This window comes from Oncorhynchus keta, unplaced genomic scaffold (genome assembly GCF_023373465.1).
Source record: "Oncorhynchus keta strain PuntledgeMale-10-30-2019 unplaced genomic scaffold, Oket_V2 Un_contig_226_pilon_pilon, whole genome shotgun sequence".
Taxonomy (NCBI): domain Eukaryota; kingdom Metazoa; phylum Chordata; class Actinopteri; order Salmoniformes; family Salmonidae; genus Oncorhynchus; species Oncorhynchus keta.
Window position 1 is genome coordinate 43,442 of NW_026283016.1, and position 19,867 is coordinate 63,308.

General features: G+C 48.1%; 2 long non-coding RNA genes and 1 pseudogene across 3 annotated transcripts; 2 read left to right on the plus strand and 1 right to left on the minus strand.

The window, feature by feature from the left end:
• The window catches only part of LOC118383697 (vacuolar protein sorting-associated protein 8 homolog), a 161,782-nt pseudogene that overhangs the window by 36,854 nt on the left and 105,061 nt on the right, over positions 1-19,867 (plus strand).
• Positions 6,287-14,663, plus strand: LOC127921598 (uncharacterized). Of its 2 annotated transcripts, none has more exons than XR_008109059.1 (3): positions 6,287-7,736; positions 13,137-13,326; positions 14,143-14,663. It is a non-coding gene; the product is annotated as an uncharacterized LOC127921598 (long non-coding RNA). The 2 variants fall into 2 exon arrangements; XR_008109060.1 differs by having other exon boundaries at positions 14,409-14,529.
• Positions 15,209-16,642, minus strand: LOC127921601 (uncharacterized). Its single transcript, XR_008109063.1, has 3 exons — positions 16,536-16,642; positions 15,859-15,906; positions 15,209-15,554 (listed from the first exon to the last, which is right to left on the minus strand). It is a non-coding gene; the product is annotated as an uncharacterized LOC127921601 (long non-coding RNA).

A 19,867-nucleotide genomic window follows, 5' to 3' on the forward strand; every position in this document is an offset into this window, starting at 1 on the left:
CTCTCTCTCTCTCTCTGTCTCTCTCTCTCTCTCTCTCTCTCTCTCTCTCTGTCTCTCTCTGTCTCTGTCTCTCTCTCTCTCTCTGTCTCTCACTCACTCTGTCTCTCACTCTGTCTCTCTCAATTCAATTTAAATGGCTTTATTGGCATGGGCAACATACACTACCGTTCAACAGTTTGGGGTCACTTAGAAATGTCCTTGTTTATGAAAGAAAAGCACATTTTTTGGTCTTTTTAAAATAACATCAAATTGATCAGAAGTGTAAATGGAATATCTACATATCAGCAATCAGAATATCCAATCAGAATATCCATTATCAGCAACCATCACTCTTGTGTTCCAATGGCAAGTTGTGTTAGCGAAGCCAAGTTTATCATTTTAAAATGCTAATTTATCATTAGAAAACCCTTTTGCAATTATGTTAGCACAGCTGAAATCAGTTGTGCAGATTTAAAGAAGGAATAAAACTGGCCTTTAGACTAGTTGAGTATCTGGAGCATCAGCATTTGTGGGTTTGATTACAGGCTCAAAATGGCCAGAAACAAATAACTTTCTTCTGAAACTCGTCAGTCTATTCTTGTTCTGAGAAATGAATGCTATTCCATGCGAGAAATTGGCAAGAAACTGAAGATCTCGTACAACGCTGTGCACTACTCTCTTCACAGAACAGCGCAAACTGTCTCTAACCAGAATAGAAGGAGGAGTGGGAGGCCCCGGTGCACAACTGAGCAAGAGGGCAAGTACATTTGTGTCTAGTTGTAAAAACAGACACCTCACAAGTCCTCAACTGGCATCTTCATTAAACAATACCCGCAAAACACCAGTCTCAACGTCAACAGCGAAGAGATGACTCCGGGATGCTGGCCTTCTAGGCAGAGTTTCAAAGAAAAAGCCATATCTCAGACTGGCCAATAAACAGGAAAGGTTAAGATGGGCAAAAGAACACAGACACTGGACAGAGGAACTCTGCCTAGAAGGCCAGCATCCCAGAGTTGCCTCTTCACTGTTAATGTTGAGAGTGAGTAATATATATATATATATTTTTTAACTCTGTTTATTATGTTTTACACAAGACAAAGCAATATAAATAATATACTCAACTAGAAAAAAAGAAAAAAAATAGCTTTAAAGATTCCATACTTTAGACAAGTTAAACACACCAGGCAGAAGGCTACAGAGGTTAAAGGGCAATCTATAGTACAGGGACAGAGCAAACACCTCACCATTGTTCCTGTAAACAGTCAAGGGATAAGGGTGGAGAAATGCAACCACTCACAGAGAGTCATGGCCACAGACCGACCAGCCACTGGACAGGTTTTCTTTTACAATGCTTTAAAATAAATAAAATAAAAATGATTATTCATGTAGGCGTGAACAAAGTGTAAAAATAACTGGGAAAAACAAGCTGACACTTCAGTCTCTGCCCGAGCAAGATGAACAAGGCATCTGCAGATCACAATCAATCAGCACATGGACCTTAATGCCCCACCCAGCAAAGACACAGAGAGAGGCTCCTCCAACCCTTAAGTCACAGACTTATTTTAGTATTAATTGTAATGCCATCAGAGGATGGACTGTTTAAAGTAAGACCGGAATGGAGCCCAAGCCTCATCAAACAGTTTGGGGTTCCCACGTGAATTGAATTAGATGTTTTCTAGTTTCAGAGAGCACAACACATCCCTCACCCAATATTTATAAGATGGGGGAGCTGCCATCTTCCAGTTCTGTAGTATTAGCCGTCTAGCTAAAAGAGTTGTATAAGCAACAGTGACCGACTGGATTCTTGATAGGGGGGTACCTGACGAGATAGGGGGGTACCCATGGGCAGTACTCCAAAAAGGGCTGTAAGGGGAGACGGATCTATAACAGTGTCATATATATCAGAGAAACATTTAAATATTAATTCCCAGAAACCTGACAGTTTATGACAGCCCCAAAACATATGCAACAGTGTGGCTGGTTCCACTTTACATCTGACACAGGTAGGATCAAAATCAGAGAATATTCTTCCAAGTTTGGCCCCCGACCAGTGGATACGGTGAACCACCTTTGAATTGAACGAGGCTGTGTCTAGTGCTAAAAGAGGACGAGTGCACCCTGTGCAGCACAGATTCCCAGGTGTCTTCCCCAAGTTCCTCCCCCAAATCCTTTTCCCATCGAGTCTTTAAAGGCACCAAAGAAGGGTTCTGTAAGTCATGAATGATTGCATATACATCTGAAATTGCGCCCCGAGGAAGCTTGTTCATCTCCAAGATGCTCTCTATAGCTGTATTCGCAGGCCTATTGGGAAATCCAGGTGTGTTAGCCCTGACAAAGTTTCTAGTCTGGAGATAGCGGAAAAAGTGGGATTGGGGGAGATTGAACTTTTCCTGCAGCTGAGAAAAAGAGGCAAATGTATCATCAAAGAATAATTGGGCTAGCGAGGAGAGGCCTAGTGAGGAGAGGCCTAGCGAGGAGAGGCCTAGCGAGGAGAGGCCTAGTGAGGAGAGGCCTAGTGAGGAGAGGCCTAGCGAGGAGAGGCCTAGTGAGGAGAGGCCTAGTGAGGAGAGGCCTAGTGAGGAGAGGCCTAGTGAGGAGAGGCCTAGTGAGGAGAGGCCTAGCGAGGAGAGGCCTAGCGAGGAGAGGCCTAGTGAGGAGAGGCCTAGTGAGGAGAGGCCTAGCGAGGAGAGGCCTAGTGAGGAGAGGCCTAGCGAGGAGAGGCCTAGTGAGGAGAGGCCTAGTGAGGAGAGGCCTAGTGAGGAGAGGCCTAGCGAGGAGAGGCCTAGTGAGGAGAGGCCTAGTGAGGAGAGGCCTAGCGAGGAGAGGCCTAGTGAGGAGAGGCCTAGCGAGGAGAGGCCTAGTGAGGAGAGGCCTAGTGAGGAGAGGCCTAGCGAGGAGAGGCCTAGTGAGGAGAGGCCTAGTGAGGAGAGGCCTAGTGAGGAGAGGCCTAGCGAGGAGAGGCCTAGTGAGGAGAGGCCTAGCGAGGAGAGGCCTAGTGAGGAGAGGCCTAGCGAGGAGAGGCCTAGTGAGGAGAGGCCTAGCGAGGAGAGGCCTAGTGAGGAGAGGCCTAGCGAGGAGAGGCCTAGTGAGGAGAGGCCTAGCGAGGAGAGGCTAGCGAGGAGAGGTGAGGAGAGGCCTAGCGAGGAGAGGCCTAGTGAGGAGAGGCCTAGTGAGGAGAGGCCTAGCGAGGAGAGGCCTAGCGAGGAGAGGCCTAGCGAGGAGAGGCCTAGCGAGGAGAGGCCTAGCGAGGAGAGGCCTAGCGAGGAGAGGCCTAGTGAGGAGAGGCCTAGTGAGGAGAGGCCTAGCGAGGAGAGGCCTAGCGAGGAGAGGCCTAGCGAGGAGAGGCCTAGCGAGGAGAGGAGAGGCCTAGCGAGGAGAGGCCTAGTGAGGAGAGGCCTAGCGAGGAGAGGCCTAGCGAGGAGAGGCCTAGTGAGGAGAGGCCTAGTGAGGAGAGGCCTAGTGAGGAGAGGCCTAGCGAGGAGAGGCCTAGCGAGGAGAGGCCTAGCGAGGAGAGGCCTAGCGAGGAGAGGCCTAGCGAGGAGAGGCCTAGCGAGGAGAGGCCTAGCGAGGAGAGGCCTAGCGAGGAGAGGCCTAGCGAGGAGAGGCCTAGCGAGGAGAGGCCTAGCGAGGAGAGGCCTAGCGAGGAGAGGCCTAGCGAGGAGAGGCCTAGCGAGGAGAGGCCTAGCGAGGAGAGGCCTAGCGAGGAGAGGCCTAGCGAGGAGAGGCCTAGCGAGGAGAGGCCTAGCGAGGAGAGGCCTAGCGAGGAGAGGCCTAGCGAGGAGAGGCCTAGTGAGTGCTAAATGCCAAAAGCCCCATCATTCAAAGATGGAGGAAATAAAATGTTCTGATTGGGCCTGATAGAGAAAAGCCTCGGAGGTTAAAGGCTAAACGGAACTGATTCCAAATTTTAAGAGACTGCTTTACAATTGGGTTGACACACCTTTTGCCTAGGGACACTGGGAGAGACGAGCACAGCACAGAGGAAAGTGCTGCAGGTTTACACGGTTCAGACTCCATCTGGACCCAGAGTGGTCTCGGGCCAGTAGGATCAGTCTGCAGACAGTACAGAACGGCTCTGAAATGTGCAGCCCAGTAGTTTGTCTGAAAATTTGGTAGAGCTAAACCCCCCAATGACCTAGGCTTCTGTAAATGTTTTCTACCAATCCGTGGTACCTTGCCATCCCAAATAAAATGCATGAATGTTTGATCCAGTGAAATAAAAAAAGATTTTGGAATAAAAATGGGTAAACATTGAAGTAAATATAAAAATTTGGGCAAAACATTCATTTTAATGACATTAATCCTTCCGATAAGAGAAAGCGAATTCCAAAAAGTAAAAGATTGTTTCAGTGATTTTATTTTAATTAACAGTAAACATTACACTCACAAAAGGAATAGAGACTTTTCAAATGTCATTATGTGTGTATATACACAGTGTTGTAACGATGTGCAAATAGTTAAAAGTACAAAGGGAGAAATAAATAAACATAAATATGGGTTGTATTTACAATGGTGTTTGTTCTTCACTGGTTGACCTTTTCTCGTGGCAACAGGTCACACATCTTGCTGCTGTGATGTCACACTGTGGTATTTCACCCAGTAGATATGGGAGCTTATCAAAATTGAATTTGTTTTGAAAATCTTTGTGGGTCTGTAATCTGAGGGAAATATGTGTCTCTAATATGGTCATACATTTGGCAGGAGGTTTGGAAGTGCAGCTCAATTTCCACCTCATTTTGTGGACAGTGAGCACATAGCCTGTCTTCTCTTAAGAGCCAGGTCTGCCTGCGGCGGCCTTTCTCAATAGCAGGGTTATGCTCACTGAGTTTGAACATAGTTAAAGATTTCCTTCATTTTGGGTCAGTCACAGTGATCAGGTATTCTGCTCTGTTTTTTTGTTAATTCTTTCCAATGTGTTTGGGAATCGCTTCCTTTTAAGTGGTTGTAGAATTGAATGGCTCTTTTCTGCATTTTGATAATTAATTGGTATCGGCCTTATTCTGCTCTGCATTATTTGGTGTTTTACGTTGTACACAGAGGATATTGTTGCATAATTCAGACTCAATTAGTTTTTTGTGAGTTGTTGGTTGGTGAGCGGACCCCAGACCTCTCAACCATGAAGGGCGATGGGTTCTATAACTGAAGATCCTGATATGTCACATGTTCTGTTCCTTCTGATGACCTAGAAGACCCTTCTAGCCTCGTCTCTCAGATGGTTCACAGCTTTGTGGAAGTGACCTGTGGTCCTGATGTTTAGGTCAAGGTATGTATAGTTTCCTGTGTGCTCTAGGGAAACAGTGTCTAGATGGAACTTGTATTTGTGGTCCTGGTGACTGGACCTTTTTTGGAACACCATTGTTTTTGTCTTACTGAGATTTACTGTCAGGGCCCAGTTCTGTCAGGGCCCAGGTCTGTCAGGGCCCAGTTCTGTCAGGGCCCAGGTCTGTCAGGGCCCAGTTCTGTCAGGGCCCAGTTCTGTCAGGGCCCAGTTCTGTCAGGGCCCAGGTCTGTCAGGGCCCAGGTCTGTCAGGGCCCAGGTCTGTCAGGGCCCAGTTCTGTCAGGGCCCAGTTCTGTCAGGGCCCAGTTCTGTCAGGGCCCAGTTCTGTCAGGGCCCAGTTCTGTCAGGGCCCAGTTCTGTCAGGGCCCAGGTCTGTCAGGGCCCAGGTCTGTCAGGGCCCAGGTCTGTCAGGGCCCAGGTCTGTCAGGGCCCAGGTCTGTCAGGGCCCAGGTCTGTCAGGGCCCAGGTCTGTCAGGGCCCAGGTCTGTCAGGGCCCAGTTCTGTCAGGGCCCAGTTCTGTCAGGGCCCAGTTCTGTCAGGGCCCAGGTCTGTCAGGGCCCAGGTCTGTCAGGGCCCAGGTCTGTCAGGGCCCAGGTCTGACAGAATCTGTGCATAAGATCTAGGTGCTGCTGTAGGCCCTCCTTGATTGGTGACAGAAGCACCAGATCATCAATAGACATTTGACTTCAGATTCTAGTAAGGTGAGGCCGGGTGCTGCAGACTGTTCTAGTTCCCTCGTCAATTTGTTGATATATATGTTGAAGAGGGTGGGGCTTAAGCTGCATCCCTGTCTCACCCCACGGCCCTGTGGAAAGAAATGTGTGTTTAAAAAATAAAAAAATTTAACCGCACACTTGTTGTTTGTAATGTTGTATGTTTTACCCCCAACACCATTTTCCATCAATTTGTATAGCAGACTCTCATGCCAAATTGAGCCAAAAGCTTTCTTGAAATCAGCAAAGCATGAGAAGACTTTGCCTTTGTTTTGGTTTGTCAATTAGGGTGTGCAGGGTGAATACGTGGTCTGTCGTACGGTAATTAGGTAACAAGCCAATTTGACATTTACTCAGTACATTGTTTTCATTGAGGAAATGTACAAGTCTGCTGTTAATGATAATGTAGAGGATTTTCCCAAGGTTGCTGTTGACGCATATCCCACGGTAGTTACTGGGGTCAAATTTCTCTCCACTTCTGTGGATCAGGGTGATCAGTCCTTGGTTCCAAATATTGGAGAAGATGCCAGAGCTAAGGATGATGTTAAAGAGTATAAGTATAGCCAATTGTAATTTTGGGTCTGTATATTTTATCATTTCATTTAGGATACCATCAACCCCACAGGCGTTTTTGGGTTGGAGGGTTTGTATTTTGTAGTGTAGTTCATTAAATGTAATTAGAGAATCCAGTGGGTTCCTGTAGTCTTTAATAGTTTATTGTAAGATTTGTATTTGATCATGTATATGTTACTGCTGTTTGATCTTTGTCATAGAGCCAAAAATATTGGCGAAGTGGTTTTTCCAGACATCTCCGTTTTGGATAGATAACTCTTTGTGTTGTTTGTTTGTTTTGAGTTTTCCCAGAAGTGGTTGGAGTCTATGGATTCTTCAATTACATTGAGCTGATTTCTGACATGCTGTTCCTTCTTTTTCCGTAGTGTGTTTCTGTATCGTTTTAGTGATTCACCATAGTGAAGGCGTAGGCTCAGGTTTTCTGGGTCTCTATGTTTTTGTTTGGACAGGTTTCTCCATTTCTTCCTTAGGTTTTTTGCATTCTTCATCAAACCATTTGTCATTGTTGTTAATTTTCTTTGGTTGTCTGCTTGACATTGATAGATTTGATGGGGAAGCTGAGAGGTCAAATATACTGTTTAGGTTTTCGACTGCCATGTTTACACCTTCACTATTACAATGGAACGTTTTACCCAGGAAATTGTCTAGGAGGGATTGAATTTGTTGTTGCCTAATTGTTTTTTGGTAGATTTCCAAACTACTTTCCTTCCATCTATCAGCATTTCTTAATGTTACTCAGTTCCTTTGGCTTTGATGCCTCATGATTGGGTTTTGCTCTGTTCAAGTAGACTGATTTTGTTGTGGTCTGATAGTTGTCAGTGGGCTGACTGTTAACTGTGGTCTGATAGAGTTGTCAGTGGGCTGACTGTTAACTGTGGTCTGATAGGGGTGTCAGTGGGCTGACTGTTAACTGTGGTCTGATAGAGTTGTCAGTGGGCTGACTGTTAACTGTGATCTGATAGAGGTGTCAGTGGGCTGACTGTTAACTGTGGTCTGATAGGGGTGTCAGTGGGCTGACTGTTAACTGTGATCTGATAGGGGTGTCAGTGGGCTGACTGTTAACTGTGGTCTGATAGAGGTGTCAGTGGGCTGACTGTTAACTGTGATCTGATAGGGGTGTCAGTGGGCTGACTGTTAACTGTGGTCTGATAGAGGTGTCAGTGGGCTGACTGTTAACTGTGGTCTGATAGAGGTGTCAGTGGGCTGACTGTTAACTGTGGTCTGATAGAGTTGTCAGTGGGCTGACTGTTAACTGTGGTCTGATAGAGGTGTCAGTGGGCTGACTGTTAACTGTGGTCTGATAGGGGTGTCAGTGGGCTGACTGTTAACTGTGGTCTGATAGAGTTGTCAGTGGGCTGACTGTTAACTGTGGTCTGATAGAGTTGTCAGATAGAGGTGTCAGTGGGCTGACTGTTAACTGTGATCTGATAGAGTTGTCAGTGGGCTGACTGTTAACTGTGGTCTGATAGAGTTGTCAGTGGGCTGACTGTTAACTGTGATCTGATAGAGGTGTCAGTGGGCTGACTGTTAACTGTGGTCTGATAGAGTTGTCAGTGGTCTGATAGAGGTGTCAGTGGGCTGACTGTTAACTGTGGTCTGATAGAGTTGTCAGTGGGCTGACTGTTAACTGTGGTCTGATAGAGTTGTCAGTGGGCTGACTGTTAACTGTGGTCTGATAGGGGTGTCAGTGGGCTGACTGTTAACTGTGGTCTGATAGAGTTGTCAGTGGGCTGACTGTTAACTGTGGTCTGATAGGGGTGTCAGTGGGCTGACTGTTAACTGTGGTCTGATAGAGGTGTCAGTGGGCTGACTGTTAACTGTGATCTGATAGAGTTGTCAGTGGGCTGACTGTTAACTGTGGTCTGATAGAGGTGTCAGTGGGCTGACTGTTAACTGTGGTCTGATAGGGGTGTCAGTGGGCTGACTGTTAACTGTGGTCTGATAGAGTTGTCAGTGGGCTGACTGTTAACTGTGGTCTGATAGAGTTGTCAGTGGTCTGATAGAGGTGTCAGTGGGCTGACTGTTAACTGTGATCTGATAGAGTTGTCAGTGGGCTGACTGTTAACTGTGGTCTGATAGAGTTGTCAGTGGGCTGACTGTTAACTGTGATCTGATAGAGGTGTCAGTGGGCTGACTGTTAACTGTGGTCTGATAGAGTTGTCAGTGGTCTGTCAGTGGGCTGACTGTTAACTGTGATCTGATAGAGTTGTCAGTGGGCTGACTGTTAACTGTGGTCTGATAGAGTTGTCAGTGGGCTGACTGTTAACTGTGGTCTGATAGGGGTGTCAGTGGGCTGACTGTTAACTGTGGTCTGATAGAGTTGTCAGTGGGCTGACTGTTAACTGTGGTCTGATAGGGGTGTCAGTGGGCTGACTGTTAACTGTGGTCTGATAGAGGTGTCAGTGGGCTGACTGTTAACTGTGGTCTGATAGAGGTGTCAGTGGGCTGACTGTTAACTGTGATCTGATAGAGTTGTCAGTGGGCTGACTGTTAACTGTGATCTGATAGAGTTGTCAGTGGGCTGACTGTTAACTGTGGTCTGATAGAGGTGTCAGTGGGCTGACTGTTAACTGTGGTCTGATAGAGTTGTCAGTGGGCTGACTGTTAACTGTGGTCTGATAGAGTGTCAGTGGGCTGACTGTTAACTGTGGTCTGATAGAGTTGTCAGTGGGCTGACTGTTAACTGTGGTCTGATAGAGGTGTCAGTGGGCTGACTGTTAACTGTGATCTGATAGAGGTGTCAGTGGGCTGACTGTTAACTGTGGTCTGATAGAGGTGTCAGTGGGCTGACTGTTAACTGTGATCTGATAGAGTTGTCAGTGGGCTGACTGTTAACTGTGATCTGATAGAGGTGTCAGTGGGCTGACTGTTAACTGTGATCTGATAGGGGTGTCAGTGGGCTGACTGTTAACTGTGGTCTGATAGAGGTGTCAGTGGGCTGACTGTTAACTGTGGTCTGATAGGGTTGTCAGTGGGCTGACTGTTAACTGTGGTCTGATAGAGTTGTCAGTGGGCTGACTGTTAACTGTGGTCTGATAGGGGTGTCAGTGGGCTGACTGTTAACTGTGGTCTGATAGAGGTGTCAGTGGGCTGACTGTTAACTGTGGTCTGATAGAGGTGTCAGTGGGCTGACTGTTAACTGTGGTCTGATAGAGTTGTCAGTGGGCTGACTGTTAACTGTGGTCTGATAGAGTTGTCAGTGGTCTGATAGAGGTGTCAGTGGGCTGACTGTTAACTGTGATCTGATAGAGTTGTCAGTGGGCTGACTGTTAACTGTGATCTGATAGAGTTGTCAGTGGGCTGACTGTTAACTGTGATCTGATAGAGGTGTCAGTGGGCTGACTGTTAACTGTGGTCTGTCAGTGGGCTGACTGTTAACTGTGATCTGATAGAGTTGTCAGTGGGCTGACTGTTAACTGTGGTCTGATAGGGTGTCAGTGGGCTGACTGTTAACTGTGGTCTGATAGAGTTGTCAGTGGGCTGACTGTTAACTGTGGTCTGATAGGGGTGTCAGTGGGCTGACTGTTAACTGTGGTCTGATAGAGGTGTCAGTGGGCTGACTGTTAACTGTGGTCTGATAGAGGTGTCAGTGGGCTGACTGTTAACTGTGATCTGATAGAGTTGTCAGTGGGCTGACTGTTAACTGTGATCTGATAGAGTTGTCAGTGGGCTGACTGTTAACTGTGGTCTGATAGGGGTGTCAGTGGGCTGACTGTTAACTGTGGTCTGATAGAGTTGTCAGTGGGCTGACTGTTAACTGTGGTCTGATAGGGGTGTCAGTGGGCTGACTGTTAACTGTGGTCTGATAGAGTTGTCAGTGGGCTGACTGTTAACTGTGGTCTGATAGGGTGTCAGTGGGCTGACTGTTAACTGTGGTCTGATAGAGTTGTCAGTGGGCTGACTGTTAACTGTGGTCTGATAGAGTTGTCAGTGGGCTGACTGTTAACTGTGGTCTGATAGAGTTGTCAGTGGGCTGACTGTTAACTGTGGTCTGATAGGGGTGTCAGTGGGCTGACTGTTAACTGTGGTCTGATAGAGGTGTCAGTGGGCTGACTGTTAACTGTGGTCTGATAGAGGTGTCAGTGGGCTGACTGTTAACTGTGGTCTGATAGAGTTGTCAGTGGGCTGACTGTTAACTGTGGTCTGATAGAGTTGTCAGTGGGCTGACTGTTAACTGTGGTCTGATAGGGGTGTCAGTGGGCTGACTGTTAACTGTGGTCTGATAGAGGTGTCAGTGGGCTGACTGTTAACTGTGGTCTGATAGGGTGTCAGTGGGCTGACTGTTAACTGTGGTCTGATAGAGGTGTCAGTGGGCTGACTGTTAACTGTGGTCTGATAGAGGTGTCAGTGGGCTGACTGTTAACTGTGATCTGATAGAGTTGTCAGTGGGCTGACTGTTAACTGTGATCTGATAGAGTTGTCAGTGGGCTGACTGTTAACTGTGGTCTGATAGGGGTGTCAGTGGGCTGACTGTTAACTGTGGTCTGATAGAGTTGTCAGTGGGCTGACTGTTAACTGTGGTCTGATAGAGTTGTCAGTGGGCTGACTGTTAACTGTGGTCTGATAGAGTTGTCAGTGGGCTGACTGTTAACTGTGGTCTGATAGGGGTGTCAGTGGGCTGACTGTTAACTGTGATCTGATAGAGGTGTCAGTGGGCTGACTGTTAACTGTGGTCTGATAGAGGTGTCAGTGGGCTGACTGTTAACTGTGATCTGATAGAGTTGTCAGTGGGCTGACTGTTAACTGTGGTCTGATAGAGTTGTCAGTGGGCTGACTGTTAACTGTGGTCTGATAGGGGTGTCAGTGGGCTGACTGTTAACTGTGGTCTGATAGAGTTGTCAGTGGGCTGACTGTTAACTGTGGTCTGATAGGGGTGTCAGTGGGCTGACTGTTAACTGTGGTCTGATAGAGTTGTCAGTGGGCTGACTGTTAACTGTGGTCTGATAGGGGTGTCAGTGGGCTGACTGTTAACTGTGGTCTGATAGGGGTGTCAGTGGGCTGACTGTTAACTGTGGTCTGATAGGGGTGTCAGTGGGCTGACTGTTAACTGTGGTCTGATAGAGTTGTCAGTGGGCTGACTGTTAACTGTGGTCTGATAGAGTTGTCAGTGGTCTTGTGTCAGTGGGCTGACTGTTGGTGATCTGATAGAGTTGTCAGTGGGCTGACTGTTAACTGTGGTCTGATAGAGTTGTCAGTGGGCTGACTGTTAACTGTGATCTGATAGAGGTGTCAGTGGGCTGACTGTTAACTGTGGTCTGATAGAGTTGTCAGTGGTCTGATAGAGGTGTCAGTGGGCTGACTGTTAACTGTGATCTGATAGAGTTGTCAGTGGGCTGACTGTTAACTGTGGTCTGATAGGGGTGTCAGTGGGCTGACTGTTAACTGTGGTCTGATAGAGTTGTCAGTGGGCTGACTGTTAACTGTGGTCTGATAGGGGTGTCAGTGGGCTGACTGTTAACTGTGGTCTGATAGAGGTGTCAGTGGGCTGACTGTTAACTGTGGTCTGATAGAGGTGTCAGTGGGCTGACTGTTAACTGTGATCTGATAGAGTTGTCAGTGGGCTGACTGTTAACTGTGATCTGATAGAGTTGTCAGTGGGCTGACTGTTAACTGTGGTCTGATAGGGGTGTCAGTGGGCTGACTGTTAACTGTGGTCTGATAGAGTTGTCAGTGGGCTGACTGTTAACTGTGGTCTGATAGGGGTGTCAGTGGGCTGACTGTTAACTGTGGTCTGATAGAGTTGTCAGTGGGCTGACTGTTAACTGTGGTCTGATAGGGGTGTCAGTGGGCTGACTGTTAACTGTGGTCTGATAGAGTTGTCAGTGGGCTGACTGTTAACTGTGGTCTGATAGGGGTGTCAGTGGGCTGACTGTTAACTGTGGTCTGATAGAGTTGTCAGTGGGCTGACTGTTAACTGTGGTCTGATAGGGGTGTCAGTGGGCTGACTGTTAACTGTGGTCTGATAGAGGTGTCAGTGGGCTGACTGTTAACTGTGGTCTGATAGAGGTGTCAGTGGGCTGACTGTTAACTGTGATCTGATAGAGTTGTCAGTGGGCTGACTGTTAACTGTCATCTGATAGAGTTGTCAGTGGGCTGACTGTTAACTGTGGTCTGATAGGGGTGTCAGTGGGCTGACTGTTAACTGTGGTCTGATAGAGTTGTCAGTGGGCTGACTGTTCTCTGATAGAGTTGTCAGTGGGCTGACTGTTAACTGTGATCTGATAGAGTTGTCAGTGGGCTGACTGTGGTCTGATACAGTGGGCTGACTGTAACTGTGGTCTGATAGAGTTGTCAGTGGGCTGACTGTTAACTGTGGTCTGATAGGGGTGTCAGTGGGCTGACTGTTAACTGTGGTCTGATAGAGTTGTCAGTGGGCTGACTGTTAACTGTGATCTGATAGGGTTGTCAGTGGGCTGACTGTTAACTGTGGTCTGATAGAGGTGTCAGTGGGCTGACTGTTAACTGTGATCTGATAGGGGTGTCAGTGGGCTGACTGTTAACTGTGGTCTGATAGAGGTGTCAGTGGGCTGACTGTTAACTGTGGTCTGATAGAGTTGTCAGTGGGCTGACTGTTAACTGTGGTCTGATAGAGTTGTCAGTGGGCTGACTGTTAACTGTGGTCTGATAGAGTTGTCAGTGGGCTGACTGTTAACTGTGGTCTGATAGGGGTGTCAGTGGGCTGACTGTTAACTGTGATCTGATAGGGGTGTCAGTGGGCTGACTGTTAACTGTGGTCTGATAGAGGTGTCAGTGGGCTGACTGTTAACTGTGGTCTGATAGAGGTGTCAGTGGGCTGACTGTTAACTGTGATCTGATAGAGTTGTCAGTGGGCTGACTGTTAACTGTGGTCTGATAGGGGTGTCAGTGGGCTGACTGTTAACTGTGGTCTGATAGGGGTGTCAGTGGGCTGACTGTTAACTGTGGTCTGATAGAGTTGTCAGTGGGCTGACTGTTAACTGTGGTCTGATAGGGGTGTCAGTGGGCTGACTGTTAACTGTGATCTGATAGAGGTGTCAGTGGGCTGACTGTTAACTGTGGTCTGATAGAGGTGTCAGTGGGCTGACTGTTAACTGTGATCTGATAGGGGTCTCAGTGGGCTGACTGTTAACTGTGGTCTGATAGAGTTGTCAGTGGGCTGACTGTTAACTGTGGTCTGATAGGGGTGTCAGTGGGCTGACTGTTAACTGTGGTCTGATAGAGTTGTCAGTGGGCTGACTGTTAACTGTGGTCTGATAGGGGTGTCAGTGGGCTGACTGTTAACTGTGGTCTGATAGAGGTGTCAGTGGGCTGACTGTTAACTGTGGTCTGATAGAGGTGTCAGTGGGCTGACTGTTAACTGTGATCTGATAGAGTTGTCAGTGGGCTGACTTTTAACTGTGGTCTGATAGGGGTGTCAGTGGGCTGACTGTTAACTGTGGTCTGATAGGGTGTCAGTGGGCTGACTGTTAACTGTGGTCTGATAGAGGTGTCAGTGGGCTGACTGTTAACTGTGATTTGATAGAGTGTCAGTGGTCTGATAGAGGTGTCAGTGGGCTGACTGTTAACTGTGATCTGATAGAGTTGTCAGTGGGCTGACTGTTAACTGTGATCTGATAGAGTTGTCAGTGGGCTGACTGTTAACTGTGGTCTGATAGAGTTGTCAGTGGGCTGACTGTTAACTGTGGTCTGATAGGGGTGTCAGTGGGCTGACTGTTAACTGTGGTCTGATAGGGGTGTCAGTGGGCTGACTGTTAACTGTGATCTGATAGGGGTGTCAGTGGGCTGACTGTTAACTGTGGTCTGATAGGGGTGTCAGTGGGCTGACTGTTAACTGTGATCTGATAGGGGTGTCAGTGGGCTGACTGTTAACTGTGGTCTGATAGAGTTGTCAGTGGGCTGACTGTTAACTGTGGTCTGATAGAGTTGTCAGTGGGCTGACTGTTAACTGTGGTCTGATAGGGGTGTCAGTGGGCTGACTGTTAACTGTGATCTGATAGAGGTGTCAGTGGGCTGACTGTTAACTGTGGTCTGATAGAGGTGTCAGTGGGCTGACTGCTAACTGTGATCTGATAGGGGTGTCAGTGGGCTGACTGTTAACTGTGATCTGATAGAGTTGTCAGTGGGCTGACTGTTAACTGTGATCTGATAGAGTTGTCAGTGGGCTGACTGTTAACTGTGGTCTGATAGAGGTGTCAGTGGGCTGACTGTTAACTGTGATCTGATAGAGGTGTCAGTGGGCTGACTGTTAACTGTGATCTGATAGAGTGTCAGTGGGCTGACTGTTAACTGTGATCTGATAGAGGTGTCAGTGGGCTGACTGTTAACTGTGATCTGATAGAGGTGTCAGTGGGCTGACTGTTAACTGTGATCTGATAGAGGTGTCAGTGGGCTGACTGTTAACTGTGGTCTGATAGTTGTCAGTGGGCTGACTCTTAACTGTGGTCTGATAGAGTTGTCAGTGGGCTGACTCTTAACTGTGGTCTGATAGAGGTGTCAGTGGGCTGACTGTTAACTGTGGTCTGATAGAGTTGTCAGTGGGCTGACTGTTAACTGTGATCTGATAGAGGTGTCAGTGGGCTGACTGTTAACTGTGATCTGATAGAGGTGTCAGTGGGCTGACTGTTAACTGTGGTCTGATAGAGGAGTCAGTGGGCTGACTGTTAACTGTGGTCTGATAGAGGAGTCAGTGGGCTGACTGAAGGCTCTGAGAGACTCTGGGTTGAGGTCAGAGATACAGTAGTCTACAGTACTACTGACAAGAGATGAGCTGTAGATGTTCCTGCCGTAGAGTCTCCTTGAAGCCTCCCTTGACTCTGAACAGAACCAGCGTGCGACAAAGCTGCAGGAGTTGTGACCCGTGTTCTCTGGTTGTTTTGTCTTAGTTGTGTATCTCTACTCTGTCAATTTCAATTCAAAGCTTTATTGACATGTTAACATTGCTGAAAGCACGTACAATAGATCATAAACAAAAGTGAAATAAACAATCAGAAATGAACACGCTATCTACATCTCTCTCACAATATCCCTCCCTCTCTCTCTCTCTCCTGCTATCTCTACCTTTCTCTCTCCTGCTATCTCTACCTCTCTCTCTCCTGCTATCTCTACCTCTCTCTCTCCTGCTATCTCTACCTCTCTCTCGCCTGCTATCTCTACCTCTCTCTCGCCTGCTATCTCTACCTCTCTCTCCTGCTATCTCTACCTCTCTCTCCTGCTATCTCTACCTCTCTCTCCTGCTATCTCTACCGCTCTCTCTCCTGCTATCTCTACCGCTCTCTCTCCTGCTATCTCTACCTCTCTCTCCTGCTATCGCTACCTCTCTCTCCTGCTATCTCTACCTCTCTCTCTCCTGCTATCTCTACCTCTCTCTCTCCTGCTATCTCTACCTCTCTCTCTCCTGCTATCTCTACTCTCTCTCTCCTGCTATCTCTCTCTCATTCTCTCTCCTGCTATCTCTCTCTCATTCTCTCTCCTGCTATCTCTCTCTCATTCTCTCTCCTGCTATCTCTCTCTCTCATTCTCTCTCCTGCTATCTCTCTCTCATTCTCTCTCCTGCTATCTCTCTCTCATTCTCTCTCCTGCTATCTCTCTCTCTCATTCTCTCTCCTGCTATCTCTCTCTCATTCTCTCTCCTGCTATCTCTCTCTCTCATTCTCTCTCCTGCTATCTCTCTCTCTCATTCTCTCTCCTGCTATCTCTCTCTCATTCTCTCTCCTGCTATCTATCTCTCTCTCTCATTCTCTCTCCTGCTATCTATCTCTCTCTCTCATTCTCTCTCCTGCTATCTATCTCTCTCTCTCATTCTCTCTCCTGCTATCTATCTCTCTCTCTCATTCTCTCTCCTGCTATCTCTACCTCTCTCTCGCCTGCTATCTCTACCTCTCTCTCCTGCTATCTCTACCTCTCTCTCCTGCTATCTCTACCGCTCTCTCTCCTGCTATCTCTACCTCTCTCTCTCCTGCTATCGCTACCTCTCTCTCCTGCTATCTCTACCTCTCTCTCTCCTGCTCGCTACCTCTCTCTCTCCTGCTATCTCTACCTCTCTCTCTCCTGCTATCTCTACCTCTCTCTCTCCTGCTATCTCTACCTCTCTCTCTCCTGCTATCTCTACCTCTCTCTCTCCTGCTATCTCTACCTCATTCTCTCTCCTGCTATCTCCCTCTCATTCTCTCTCCTGCTATCTCTCTCTCATTCTCTCTCCTGCTATCTCTCTCTCTCATTCTCTCTCCTGCTATCTCTCTCTCTCATTCTCTCTCCTGCTATCTCTCTCTCTCATTCTCTCTCCCTGCTATCTCTCTCTCTCATTCTCTCTCCTGCTATCTCTCTCTCTCATTATCTCTCCTGCTATCTCTCTCTCATTCTCTCTCCTGCTATCTCTCTCTCTCATTCTCTCTCCTGCTATCTCTCTCTCTCATTCTCTCTCCTGCTATCTCTCTCTCATTCTCTCTCCTGCTATCTCTCTCTCATTCTCTCTCCTGCTATCTCTCTCTCATTCTCTCTCCTGCTATCTCTCTCTCATTCTCTCTCCTGCTATCTCTCTCTCATTCTCTCTCCTGCTATCTCTCTCTCTCTCTCTCATTCTCTCTCCTGCTATCTATCTCTCTCTCTCATTCTCTCTCCTGCTATCTCTCTCTCTCATTCTCTCTCCTGCTATCTCTCTCTCATTCTCTCTCCTGCTATCTCTCTCTCATTCTCTCTCCTGCTATCTATCTCTCTCTCTCCTGCTATCTCTCTCTCATCTCATTCTCTCTCCTGCTATCTCTCTCTCATTCTCTCTCCTGCTATCTCTCTCTCTAGGATGATCACCTAGTGTTCCAGTTCCTGAGGTGTCTTTTGGACCAGAGGTAAGATCCTTGGTTACTGTGTTGGAGCACGGAAGAATGGAACAGTTTTCTCTGTGGTGTGGATGGATTCGGGTGGGCGGAAGACATCAATATCCTAGTTGTTGTGCTCTCTGGTCTGTTTAATAAACACAACATTATTATATTATTAGAGACACACAACCGTCTGTTTCCCAGTGCTACCTCCAGGGAAGGCCCTCATCCCCAGGCTCTCCTAAGACTGAGCCCCGACCTGCATGAGCTCCACATCGGCCTGCTGTGCCGATTCACTCCCCGGCAGCTCACTGACTTCCTCAAGGCCTCTCAGGACTACAGACTAGAGGAGGCCGTCCAGGTAACATCCCTACACTATAGTATAGCAGTGTGTCTGTACCTCTCAGGACTACAGACTAGAGGAGGCCGTCCAGGTAACATCCCTACACTATAGTATAGCAGTGTGTCTGTACCTCTCAGGACTACAGACTAGAGGAGGCTGTCCAGGTAACATCCCTACACTATAGTATAGCAGTGTGTCTGTACCTCTCAGGACTACAGACTAGAGGAGGCCGTCCAGGTAACATCCCTACACTATAGTATAGCAGTGTGTCTGTACCTCTCAGGACTACAGACTAGAGGAGGCCGTCCAGGTAACATCCCTACACTATAGTATAGCAGTGTGTCTGTACCTCTCAGGACTACAGACTAGAGGAGGCCGTCAGGTAACATCCCTACACTATAGTATAGCAGTGTGTCTGTACCTCTCAGGACTACAGACTAGAGGAGGCCGTCCAGGTAACATCCCTACACTATAGTATAGCAGTGTGTCTGTACCTCTCAGGACTACAGACTAGAGGAGGCCGTCCAGGTAACATCCCTACACTATAGTATAGCAGTGTGTCTGTACCTCTCAGGACTACAGACTAGAGGAGGCCGTCCAGGTAACATCCCTACACTATAGTATAGCAGTGTGTCTGTACCTCTCAGGACTACAGACTAGAGGAGGCCGTCCAGGTAACATCCCTACACTATAGTATAGCAGTGTGTCTGTACCTCTCAGGACTACAGACTAGAGGAGGCCGTCCAGGTAACATCCCTACACTATAGTATAGCAGTGTGTCTGTACCTCTCAGGACTACAGACTAGAGGAGGCCGTCAGGTAACATCCCTACACTATAGTATAGCAGTGTGTCTGTACCTCTCAGGACTACAGACTAGAGGAGGCCGTCCAGGTAACATCCCTACACTATAGTATAGCAGTGTGTCTGTACCTCTCAGGACTACAGACTAGAGGAGGCCGTCCAGGTAACATCCCTACACTATAGTATAGCAGTGTGTCTGTACCTCTCAGGACTACAGACTAGAGGAGGCCGTCCAGGTAACATCCCTACACTATAGTATAGCAGTGTGTCTGTACCTCTCAGGACTACAGACTAGAGGAGGCTGTCCAGGTAACATCCCTACACTATAGTATAGCAGTGTGTCTGTGTGTCTGTATCTACCTGTGTGTGTATCTACTTTAGACTCTGTTGTCTCACTTTTAACCCTGATTGTTCTGGGGTCAAATCAATACCATTTCATAGAGTGAATATTTAACCCCAGACAGACTAGTGAGTAAACCCAGGGAATTACACTCCCCCTGACCCAAACATACAGGGGGTGTCTCTCAATGCCTTGTGTTGCTCTCCCTCCATCTCTCCTTTCCCTCTCTTCCTCTCTCTCCCTCATCTCTCCTTTCCCCCTCTCTCTCCCCCTCTCTCCCTCCATCTCTCCTTTCCCTCTCTCCCTCCATCTCTCCTTTCCTCTCTTCCTCCATCTCTCCTTTCCCTCTCTCTCCTCCCTCCATCCCTCCCTCTCCCTCCATCTCTCCTTTCCCTCTCTCTCTCCCCTCTCTCCCTCCATCTCTCCTTTCCCTCTCTCCCTCCTCTCTCCTTTCCCCTCTCTCCCTCCATCTCTCCTCCATTCTCCTTTCCCTCTCTCTCCCCCTCTCTCCCTCCATCTCTCCTTTCCCCTCTCTCTCTCCCTCCATCCTCAGGTCTTTCCCTCTCTTCCTCCATCTCTCCTTTCCCTCTCTCTCTCCCCTCTCCATCTCTCCTTTCCTCTCTCTCTCCCCCCTCTCTCCCTCCTCTCTCCTTTTCCCTCTCTCCCTCCATCTCTCCTTTCCCTCTCTTCCTCTCCTCCATCTCTCCTTTCCCCCTCTCTCTCTCCCCTCTCTCCCTCCTCCATCTCTCCTTTCCCTCCTCTCCCTCCATCTCTCCTTTCCCTCTCTCCCTCCATCTCTCCTTTCCCTCTCTCCCTCTCCTCCTTTCTCTCTCTTCCTCCATCTCTCCTTTCCCTCTCTCTCCCCCCTCCCTCCATCTCTCTTTTCCCTCTCTCTCCCCCCCTCCATCTCTCCTTTCCCTCTCTCTCTCCCCCTCTCTCCCTCATCTCTCCTTTCCCCCTCTCTCTCTCCCCCTCTCTCCCTCATCTCTCCTTTCCCCTCTCTCCTCCCCTCTCTCCCTCCATCTCTCCTTTCCTCTCTCTCCCCCTC